The 11,027-nt window shown below is 42.3% G+C and overlaps 1 protein-coding gene across 3 annotated transcripts in view; it reads left to right on the top strand.

Moving 5' to 3' along the window:
- The first annotated feature begins 484 nt into the window (after positions 1-484).
- AMOT (angiomotin) overlaps positions 485-11,027 on the top strand; it is a 67,147-nt gene continuing 56,604 nt past the window's right edge. The window contains exons 1-2 of one of the 3 annotated variants that reach the window (XM_050776759.1): positions 485-975; positions 9,093-9,170. The gene's annotated coding sequence lies outside the window, so the exon portion shown is untranslated. The other 2 variants (XM_050776761.1, XM_050776760.1) reach the window with 2 other exon arrangements.

The following is an 11,027-nucleotide window of genomic DNA, read 5'->3' as shown; positions in this document are numbered from 1 at the left end:
GCGGAGGAAGAAAGGAGGGTGTCTCGCAGAGCTGTGACCTGGGTGGGAGACTGCTGGTAATAGGAAGCAAGAGGGGAAGGAAAACGCAGGAGCACTGCACTTTCCTGCATTATTTTAAGCAGGCTTTGGTGGAAGGTGCTTTTCAGCATTTCTATTATTTGTTTTTCTTCCTCCAGCAGTGGGGCGGGGAGCTGCACTGCCTCTCCCACGCGACTATGCCGCGCAGTTGCCGCAGATTATTATTGTAGTCTTTTGCAAAACCCTTTCCTTCTTCCCAGCCAGTCACGGCGCAGACTCTCACGGCTACGGCAACCGAGTCGTGCCCCTCTAGTGGGAAGGCGAGAGCGAGGGTCCCCTGCTTTCGCCGGAGCTCCCGGACCCCGCGGTTCAATTGTTTGAAACTTCCCCGCCCCCCGGCCCCGCCTCTCTTCCGCGCTCCCCCCACTCCTCACTTCCAGGGTCCAGGCAGGCTCCCGCCCTTCTTTCCCCGCCCTCTACTCCGCCTTCCTCCCTAGTCCACCCCCCCCGCCCTGCTCCGGGGCGGTCCTAGCCGCTCACCGCAAGAAGAAAAGCCACCCGTGCGTCCCCCTCCCCTACCTCCCATCCTTTGCCCAGGAGCTGCCTTGGCAGTCACGCCCCTTCCTTCCGAGGAGCTTTCTGGCTGCCTAAACTGGTAGACCCTCTGAATTACTCCTCCGTCTCCTCTCTCTTTCGCCTCCTCTTCTCTTAGTTCTCTCCGCCTCCTCCCCAACTACCACCACCTCCAGTCAGTCTCGCCTCCGACCATCCGCTGCTCCACCCTCTGGCCCGGTATCCTGCCTGTCCACTGCCACCAAGGAGAGCCCGGACGGAGCAGCGAGGAGGGGAGCAGCCGGGAGTTGGGGCTTCCCCCCTGCCCATCCCTGGCCGCTGGCCCGGGACCGAAGCCACTTGAGCGAGCAGAGAGTCGTCACCTTGTCTTCGTTGCCTTCAGGGGTAGGAGACGCGTGGTTACTTTTCGCGGGGAACTGGGGCAGGAATCCATGGTGGCATGAACTTGGTCGTGCCCTCGGCGTGAGTGAATCGATCTAGGCGCGTGTGGGAACGTCCGTGTGTTCTACTTTCTTTGCAGCTCGCCATTAGTTTTTTTGGATGTGCAGCAAGTTAAATCGGTTAGAGTGTGCGCTGCTTTCCCGTCCTACTTAGGTGAGGAGATGCTAGTGGGTACCACTACTAGTTGGTACTTTTACTTCCTTACCTCCTGGGGTTCTTGTGGGTCTCTAGGTAATTAATCACATGGAGGAGCTAAAGACCCGAGGGAAGCTGAAATCTACATTTAGCCCAGCATGCATGTCAGTGCTTATCTCAGATAACTAGATAGGTTTCTCCTAAGTGCTTAGGCTTGGGGTGGGGACTCACACTCCCTGAGGCGGGAGCAGGAGGGGTAGGACCGTGAATTCTTGAAGTTTTAAAGTCTGTGTAATCTAAAACACAAGGCTACTCTTTGAGATGTGTGGTGGTGTTTGTGGTGCCTGTGGTGGTGATAGTAATGGTGAGGAGAGAGTTGCCCCTATCTGCTTAGAAGATCCAAAGATGTTAGTAAATAGTTTTGGGGGATCAGGCAGGTGTCTTGAGGGTCCAAGCCTGGGCCACTGCACGTTGGTGCTTCGACAGTAAGATGGGCTTCATGGGTATGTGAAAATGAAGAGAAAGAAAAGTGGGAGGGAAAATAACAGTCTTCAATAGACTGTGAGCAGTTCCTGGTAAATTGCCACTAATAATAATATAATAATTTGCATAAAGGGACTAAATAGAATTAAATGAGCAAGGAAAGAGAAAGTTGGTGAGAAACAGCATTTTAAATCTCTAGTGTATGTTTTAGAACGAATTTTTCAACAACCTGGGATGTTTAGTTCAGTTATCCTCCCTCCCCGCCATGAAGAGTGGAAGTTGGGAGGCAGTTTAAAACTTTTATGAATATAACCCTCTTCTCCCATTGAGAGAGGAAGATAATTAGTCACCATAATCTTCAATGATGAAGGGCTAAGGGTATTTAAGTCTCCTTGAGCTACGCTTTGTGAAAAGTTCTTTCTCAGGCCAGCCTTTGTGAAGCCTTCTCAGTTAGACCTTTCAGCACCCTCATTTAGTAGCTAAGAATAGTTTGAAATGCCATTTTGAATGTGGTATACATTTTCATCCATCTCCCACCTATCTTCAATTGGACAAGTGCGTCAAGGTTGTAAGTGATGGTGTTCAAAGACTTATTACTGAGATGTCCTTAACCTATTGCTTATTTGGGAACACATTATTTACATACATTTAAAACTAACTTTGGTTGATTTTAATGAGGGAAAGGAAAGTAGGAAGGTAAAGAAGGAACGTTACAGGGTGACAATTTTAAAGGCTATCCTGTTTCAGATCAGCTGGGAGGGAAAAGCTGGCCTGACCAAACTACATTTTATAACTAGCCTGGGACATTTTAACAGCCAGGTGGTTGTAGAGTAGTTGCCTCTATTTACAGATGATAACTCAGGTTCCAACTATTCTGTATGGGTTTATCCGGCGTCATTGACAGACACTTTCTGGCACTACATCATACTTCATTTTAAATTACTTCTTTCCTTGGAAAAGTTTGTGACTTTGTAAAATTGAAAGTGCTTTTTCTACCTTCATGGTCTAGATGTGAAGTAAGTCTCTGACCACGATTGGATGTGGAGTCACTTTTACATGAAATTTGCAGATCTGTTTACCTATTTAAAAGATTTTAGAAAGGGAATTTTAATAATTCATAGTCGATGCAGTTTTGGATTTGGAAATTAAAATCTCATTTCTGGTTTATGAATTTGGATTTATTAGACTAATTCCCAACTAGGACATTTGTAGAGTTGCTTTTTCTTTCTGAGGTTTTGTAAAGACCGCATCAGACTCTAGAATGCTTTAAGAATAGCCTAATCAGAAGGCAGGGGGATGGATACTATGACCTTGAGGTCCCATTGAGTGCCAGAATTCTAAGTGGGTACATCTGCTTCTGTGCCTCTCCCAAGAGCCCTCTCCCAGGGCCTGCGCCTTCTTTAAAAGGGTGTCTTTGTAATTAAGCGGCCCTTCTTCCCCATCCCCCTTTCTTCTTTTGATCCAGCTTTTTAAGGCCTTTTTTTCCATTTGGAGACAAGAGGGGTTTCTCACACTTTCCTGTTCCCCTCTTAACGCTTCTTTTCCTTTACCCCAGAAAAGTCGCCTGAAGTTCTCAGGATGGTTAGAAGTTGTTTTGTTTTGTTTGGGGCGTGGGGGTGGAGTGGGGGAGTTGTTACCAATGAGGAGAAATAGAGGATATATTCCCTCTTGGGAAATGCTTGCGACCAGGTAGCCTCCTCCATGGAGACTGAGCATTTGGAATGCATGAGAACAGTCTATTCTTGGGGACTGTCTGGTAGAAATTGTCCTTTGCACCCATTAAGCCCAGCTTAAACACACTGAAAGGAGTAGGGAGAGGTGTGTGTGGTCGTAGTGGAGCCTTTTAGGATGGTAAATGGGTAAATGTTTCCAAATCTCCTATTACATCATCTCTTTCTCCCATGGATTCAGTAGGTTTAGTGATCTGCTTGACAAGTTAATTAGCTGGGGACTAAACCAATTTGTTTAGAATTGTGATCCATTGATTTCCTGTCCCCAGGAATTTTTGTTGGTGTTTTACTATGATGTGTTGTCTTTAGTCTTACTTACTTTTCCCTCCTTGCCGCCTTTTGTGGACTTTGGTCCAAAATCTAGGGTTCCACCCCCAAGTCAAAGGTTAGAATTTTGTCCCAGGAACTAAGGGGGTATTAAACAGGCTAGCCATACTACATTACTCTCCTCCATGGTGGGCTTCTGACCCCTTTTAACCCAGAGAAAGGAGGGAAGTCGCCCCTTCCACACACAACACACACAATCTGAACAAAAAAAAAAAAAAAAAAAAAAAGAAAAAAAAGAAAAAGAAGTCATTTGCTTTATAAAAGAATCCACAACAGGTTTCTTTGTAAGTACTAGCTTTCCTAGTTAGTGCCTTTAAACTATGACTTGATATATAAAAATTCACTCTAACTGGGCCTTCTCGGAAGTATATTTATTGCATAAAGGAATACATAAGAATTTGTAATGATTATCACTTAAATTAAGTGAGGCCATTATTTGGCCTTTGAAATCTTTTTGTTATATGGAATGGAGTTAGTTAATTGTCTAAATCATCCTGGCTTGTAATAATGCTGGCCACGTTAGCTCCGGCCTACAACTGCTTGCAGAAGAAAGCTAGTATTACTTTTTGAAAATAAATCAGACTTTATAGATTTTGAACAATTCTAAGGATGAGACTGTCCACCCCATATAGGTAAAATATTTTATTTCCAGTTACTGTGTTTTACTAACCCAGGGATCTAGAAAGTTATTTCTAGTAAATAATGGCTACTGATGCCACTTTTAACCTAAGAATCTGCAATAAGATTTCCTAGTGAGCCTACTGGTGAGAAGGACCTGGGCTCTAGGCCCAACCGTAACTCGGTTTACTACCTCTGTTAAGTTTTTTTTTTTTTTTCCACTGTAAATTGTGGATTTGGACAGGGTGATTTTGAGAGCCAGTTCTCATAAGTTTATGGTTTTCTTTCTAAGCCTCAATATCGAGTATGAATGTGAATGATTGCTACTAGAATGAAGTGCAACCGTTGTTAGAAATTCAATCATCTAGTCATCATGTTAAAAAAAAAAAAGATCCTGTAAGGATATATGAATATAGATGCATCATGTTTTATATTTTAACAACCCAACATTAAGAAGCTAAGACTCTATCCAAAACTTCAAGAATTCCATCATCCTAACAGATCACCTGCTTTCATTTTTTCTAGTTCCTTTCAAGTCCTGGTTCCTGTACTAACATGAATTTTAGAAAATTGGAGCCACAGATATATACAATGTTGCTTTTCAATAAGAGCCCACCTAAGACTTAGCTTTGTAAACCCATGTGGAGGAAAGAAGTCAGAATCTGATGGAGGACACATGAAGACTCCCATATATTTTGTTTCTCAAATGCCAGGAGAAGCTGATGGATATAATAAGTAATCCCTAAACACTCTGTGATTCGGGAATTGTTCATGTATCTAGCAAGGCTGTTAATTTAATTCCTTTGACCTCCTGTTATCTCTCCCCCATTCTTGTTAACAACAGCAACAACGGCAACAAAAACTAGGGTCCACTGTTTACCTTGTCTAAATCATTGGCAATGATTTTTAAATCACTGTATAGTGATATGCCATCAAGTGAGTACAAATTTGGGTGGACTATGAAATCTTCAGAATGAGAAAGGAGAAGCAGGACAGCACAGATATACTTGTTTTATAGCATGGAAAATAATACGTTTAAATTAGACTAAAAGATAGCAAAGAAACTAAGGATTTTAGACAGTTAAATAAAAGACAATACGTGCAGCAGCAGAATGGCCCACGCGTAATGGGTTCTTCATCTGAGGTCTTCACCATGTAGTGAAAGTTCAGTTTCATAGTTCTTTGATTTTCCTTTGATAACAAAGGTATGGTATACATGTGATCTCTAAGATTTGATGGATTCACCGGACGTGGTGGCTCACGCCTGTAATCCCAGCACTTTGGGAGGCAGTGGCGGGCAGATCACCTAAGGTCAGGAGTTTGAGACCAGCCTGTCCAACATGATGAAACCCCCGACTCTGCTAAAAATACAGAATTACCTGGGTGTGGTGGCGCATGCCTGTAATCCCAGCTACTCGGGAAACTGAGGGACAAATTGCTTGAACCCGGGAGGCGGAGGTTGCAGTAAGCCAAGATCACGCCATTGCACTCTACCCTGGGCAACAAGAGCAAAAAAAAAAAAAAAAAAAAAAATGATGGATTCATTCCTGGAAACCAGTGGCTCATCATAAATTACATTAAATTTCTCTAACTGGAGTAGAAAGTGCGGTACGGGTTTTTAGTATTTAGAAAGTACCAAATGAGGAACAGGAACTTTTTTTTTTTTTTTTTGGTAATATATGATCCTGGAGAAAATGCAAATGGATGTATTTGCCAATGTTTCCTAAGGCAGCTGTTGAAAATCTACTCTTTTAAGTCTGTGGGCTTGCCTTGACGTTTGTAAAGGCACTTTCACTCTTGCCCTAACTCTATGAAATATCATTAGCCTGTGTGACTTGAAGCCGGGATCTGGTTTTCTCTGCCCGGCCCTTCTCTGGCTTACCATGTGACCAAGGGTAAATGAATTAGCTGCTCAAAGCTTCAGTTACCCTTCTGGGAAGCAAGGATATTAATACCTCACAGAGGTGTTTCGGCATGCTTCATATTGGGCACATGCTTTGAGGTCATTGGATGAAAGGTGTTTGCATGATGGCAAAGCAGGCTTATTATAGGGTCTTGAGCAGGTGTTCCTTTTTAATGAGCTTTGCTCTCTCATAACATACAGTGCCCTTTGGTGCCCCATTGCCTTACTAACTGTAATTACCATTAACCCAACATTTGTATTATTGGCCCTCTCGGCTTTTTGAACAAAAAAAAATTAAACAGTTTTGTACTGTGTGGTAAGTTGAGGTACAAATAAGAGAACTCTAGTATCTTACAGGGTGGTGAAAAATAGCTTCAAAAAGAAACGTTAGTTGAAAAGGACTATAGAGATCAGTGACTTCTTCAAAGCTCCTCCAAAAGGTGAAAAAGAATAAAGCACACTTCTGTGTGTGTGCACATGCGCGTTTTAAGGGAGAAAGTTTTCAGTAATATTTGCTTGTGACACATACTGATGATAGCCAGTAACTGAAACCCAGCCATTGTAGCGTTTTATACACAGCTGGTTTTTATTAATGATGGAATATTTATGCTTGCTGTACAATTCGTGGCTCATTTCCATGTGTATGTCAGAACTTAAATACCCCCAAAAGAAACATTAAGATAACATGAAATATAAATGTGGCCAAGCTAGAAAGGGTGGATTTGGTGGAGAGTCTCCCTTATTCTTATTGGTGTCACATCAGATCACAATAACTGTGCCGCCCCTCTACCAACCTTAGGCATTGATACAGATCTTTTTTTCCCCTTATATATACCCCATAGCAAACTTCACATTTCAGTCTTTTTGATGTGGACAAATGATCTGCTCTCCCCTTTATAATGCAGATAAAACTGATGTATGTGTTTTTTAAGAGCATATTTTCCCTGCACATGCTTCTCATTATCCGAGAGGCCTGGACTCAATCAGTAAAGGAGCAGAGAAACCACATAATTGAAAGGAGAATGACGGTGGTGCATACTTGGAATATTTGTGGGAAGGGGATTGCTGACATCAGAAAATGTAGTGGCCTGAGTGTTAACAGCATGGAAGAGAAATCAGCTTTCTGTGTTTCTGTGTTTTGAAAATTATTTTTAAGGGAATAAAAATATGGGCCAGGTTTGACATCCTTTTATGAAGTTGCCCTGGAAACTTTGATGAAGATTGTTAAAGAATAGCTCAATTAAAACCTTCCCCATTAGAAGCTAATTAGTACATCCCTTATTCATTTTGGTTGTTTTCAAGGGGCATGTATTTGCATTGAATTAGTGACATTTGTTCCATGTGATAGCAAACTAAGATAAAAATCACAGATGGGGAAAATTATTTAGATTGCCTGTTTTGAAGAAACCTAATTTCCTCTTTATTACATTTAGATTTTCAGTTCAGATTTTCGTTTTACTATGTTTATATACAATGATCACATTTTAGTGTGGTAGCCAGTTTTGCTTTCTGGATCATGGACTGTAAACCAAAGCTTATTTGAATTTCCCGTATGAATTAGAGAAATAGAACAAATGACAATAAACCATTTTATTAAGGTAAGATTCCATTTTTTTTTTCTTGTACAATTAGTTTCTCTTTGGTCTATGTGTGTGTGCCTGAGAGAGAGAGAGTGGGGGAGGCAGATTTTTTTTTAAAAGCAAACAATTTTTGAAGCTAAGAAAATTTTGATGACCCCCTTTACTCCCAGGAACATTCTATCTGCCTCAGGCTGCCAGTTGGGCTTTTGTTAGGGAAATATGATGAATTTTCTGACCTGGTGCTTTCTGTGACCAGGCTAAGCAGTTCTCCCCTGGAAGCCTGAAGGAGAGAGGTTATGGTGAGAACAGGAGTGCAAGATTTCTAGCAGGTTCTTTTTACTGTACTCCACCTTTTTTTTTTTTTTTTTTTTTTTTTTTTTTTTTTTTTTAAGGGGGTGAGTATTTGCTTCTGAGATTTTAGGGTCGTTTGCAGTAGAGTCCATGCTGTGTAGCTAAATCCAAAATATGGGCCTGTTGTGGCCCTCCTTTCCCCCATCACTTTAGGTGACGGTCATTCTGTACCTACGTTCTCTGACGCTGTGCCTACGGCGTAGGTGTATGCCTGCAGTAGTTTGTGCAAGTGAGAAAGTTAGCTGGGTTATATGATTTGTGGTTTAATCTCACTCTAGTCCTTCTTGGGAAGGCAGGGTTTAGATTCAGTTCTGCAATGGCACCACAGGCAAGGCAGGTTCCCTGTGCTTGCAAGGCAACAGCAGGAGGAGGAGGGGCTGCCTTCTGCCTTCAGAGAGTGACTCAGACCCTTCGGTATGAAGATATGAAATGCTGGCTCCTGTCCATGCACCTGCTGGATGCCACACCTGCAGTCAGCACCTGAGCCCCACTCAGACACAAAAACCAGACTGAAGGCAGATGGGGCTCCCTTGAAAAGGGGCACAGCAAAACAGGGAGCTCTCAATTATGTTAGTAGAGCCCCATTGGGAATTGGGTTTAGTCATCCCAGTGTTGATGTGGGGGAACAGATTACTTTCTTTTAGATGCAGCTCACTCACTTGCTCAAGATACTGTTGGAGTGCTTCAGGAGTTTGCTTTCATAATGAATTTCTCTTGTGAACTGTCCTCTTAAAAACTGGAGAGGCAGTTCTGTGGAGGGTTATGTCTTAGAACCAAGGAAGTCACAAGACCTGGGTTCCAATGTTGGCCCTACCAATGGGCAGCAGTGAAATTCTGTTCCAATTAGTTATGATTAGCTATCTGTTCTGGACTTGAGCTTCCCTCTCCAGTTCTAAAATGGAATTAATCACATCTGCCTTTATTTCCCCACAGAGCTGCCGAGAAGGACAAATAAAATAGCAGAAGTGAAAGAGCTTTTGTTTCTTTAGAAGGAAGGCTGAGAAACTAAAGGTAACAATAACATTATTATTGTTGTTATTCCATGTCTTTCTTTGTTTTCTTCTCCTGCTGTGGCCTCTAGCAAAGTTTTGGGAAAGTTATTTACTCAGAATGCAACTATTAAGCACGTTTTATGTACCAGTTAATGTTTTAGGTATTGGTATGGATACAGTGAAAAATCACACACCCAGCCCATGCCCTCTAAGATCTTACAGTCTAGCAACTTCCATTTCCATTTCTGGCTCAACCCGTAATGGTGATTGCTACCGGGGCACTCAGAAGCTTAAAAGGTGAGAGTTAATTTTTTTTTCTCTCCGCACTACAGCTGGGGATTTCTGTCCCTGGAGCTGAGTATTCCAAGGTCTAGATTGGAGATATATGGGAGGAAAGGCCATGGGGACAAATAAAGGAATTTCTTTCCCTCCCACATTTGCAAAGTACCTAACCCTTAAATGACCTTTTTTTTTTTTTTTTTTTTTTTTTTCCCAGAAGTCCATGTTTAGTTTCATCCTGGGTTCTGTTCTGTTCCTAGTCAATATGGTCTAGTCCTCTCTTACGACCTTAGCTGTCATCCATATGCTAATGACTCCCAAAGATATATCTCAACCTATCTTTGATGTCAAGTTGGTTATCACATTCCATGTCTTCTACTCAGCTCATAGGTTTTTGGTGTTTTCCTCCTCTTGGAAGCTTTTTCAGGTAGCCCAGGGTTTTTTGCAGAGCGCTATGTGTTGCTGGAGCTATCGGCTCATACCTCTGTTCTCCTGTTGAGTTGGGCCTCCTCTGCCTGACTGGGAGCTCCTCAAGGACTGGGCTCTGTTTTGTTTATTTATTTATTTATTTATTATTTATTTATTGCCACCCTAGGGCTTACCTAGCACAATGTCTGGCTACAGTTAAGTGCTCAATAAAAGTTTATGGAAAATTTGCTGTGATAAGTGTCATCATAGAGAATTAATTTTCCATATTGAGCAGAGTTGAGGTCAGGAATAGATGGAGAGGGATTAGGGAAAAATCTTCAAAGAGAAGGTAGAAAGCAGAACTGCCTTATTTTGAGAGTTCTGGCTAAGAAGTCATGGAAAGAATGCCTGTTGTGTCCACTCTTGCTAAGCCAGGGGCATCTCTGACCTATTGCCTCCCCTGCTTTAGGACTGGATGACTTTTATGGTCAGGTCTGCAAAATAAACCTCTGTCTATAATACATTGACCATTTAAGACAGGTGTCACTTAGTCATATAATACTAAACAGGGCTGACCTTAAATGTGCCACTTTAACTGAGGCTGAAAATAGAGCTACACTCACAGGCTCATTGATCATGCCTGCTTAGTTCTATAAAGCAAAATGTCCCTTAAGATATATTGAAGATTGGGATTTAAAAACTGACAAATTCAATTCTCAGAATGTAAGCAGGTTGGGTCACAAGAACTGAATGTCTTCAAGCTGACTGTCAGATCTTTCCAAGGGCAAAAATGAAAGATGATATAAGCTATTACAGGCCATGAACCTGTTCTCACCCACCTGATGCTTTTACTAATTAGCTTCTTGGCTGGGTGGCAATTTGGGGCAAGTGCATGCAAGCTGGATTCACAGGGGAGCCCACGTTCCACTCTGCCATTTCGCAAGCCACTGGGATACTACACTGCTTCTCTTGGCTTCTTTCCCTCCCAGGAGCCCTGCTCTGCCCTGGTGGAAAAATGAGAGCAGGATAATTTTTCGTTAAATGAGGGAGGGATTTCATGGGACTCTGGTGTTTTGCTAATTTTATTTTTTAGTGGGTTGTCTAAAAACATTTATGCTTCTTGACCCATCAGTTTCACTTCTAGGATTCTATCATGAAGAAACAAACTACAGTATTGAAAAAGGTTCAA

The sequence above is a fragment of the Macaca thibetana genome, chromosome X (genome assembly GCF_024542745.1).
Source record: "Macaca thibetana thibetana isolate TM-01 chromosome X, ASM2454274v1, whole genome shotgun sequence".
Taxonomy (NCBI): Eukaryota; Metazoa; Chordata; class Mammalia; order Primates; family Cercopithecidae; genus Macaca; species Macaca thibetana.
Note: the sequence above shows the minus strand (reverse complement) of the source record. Positions and strands in the feature narration are given on the sequence as shown.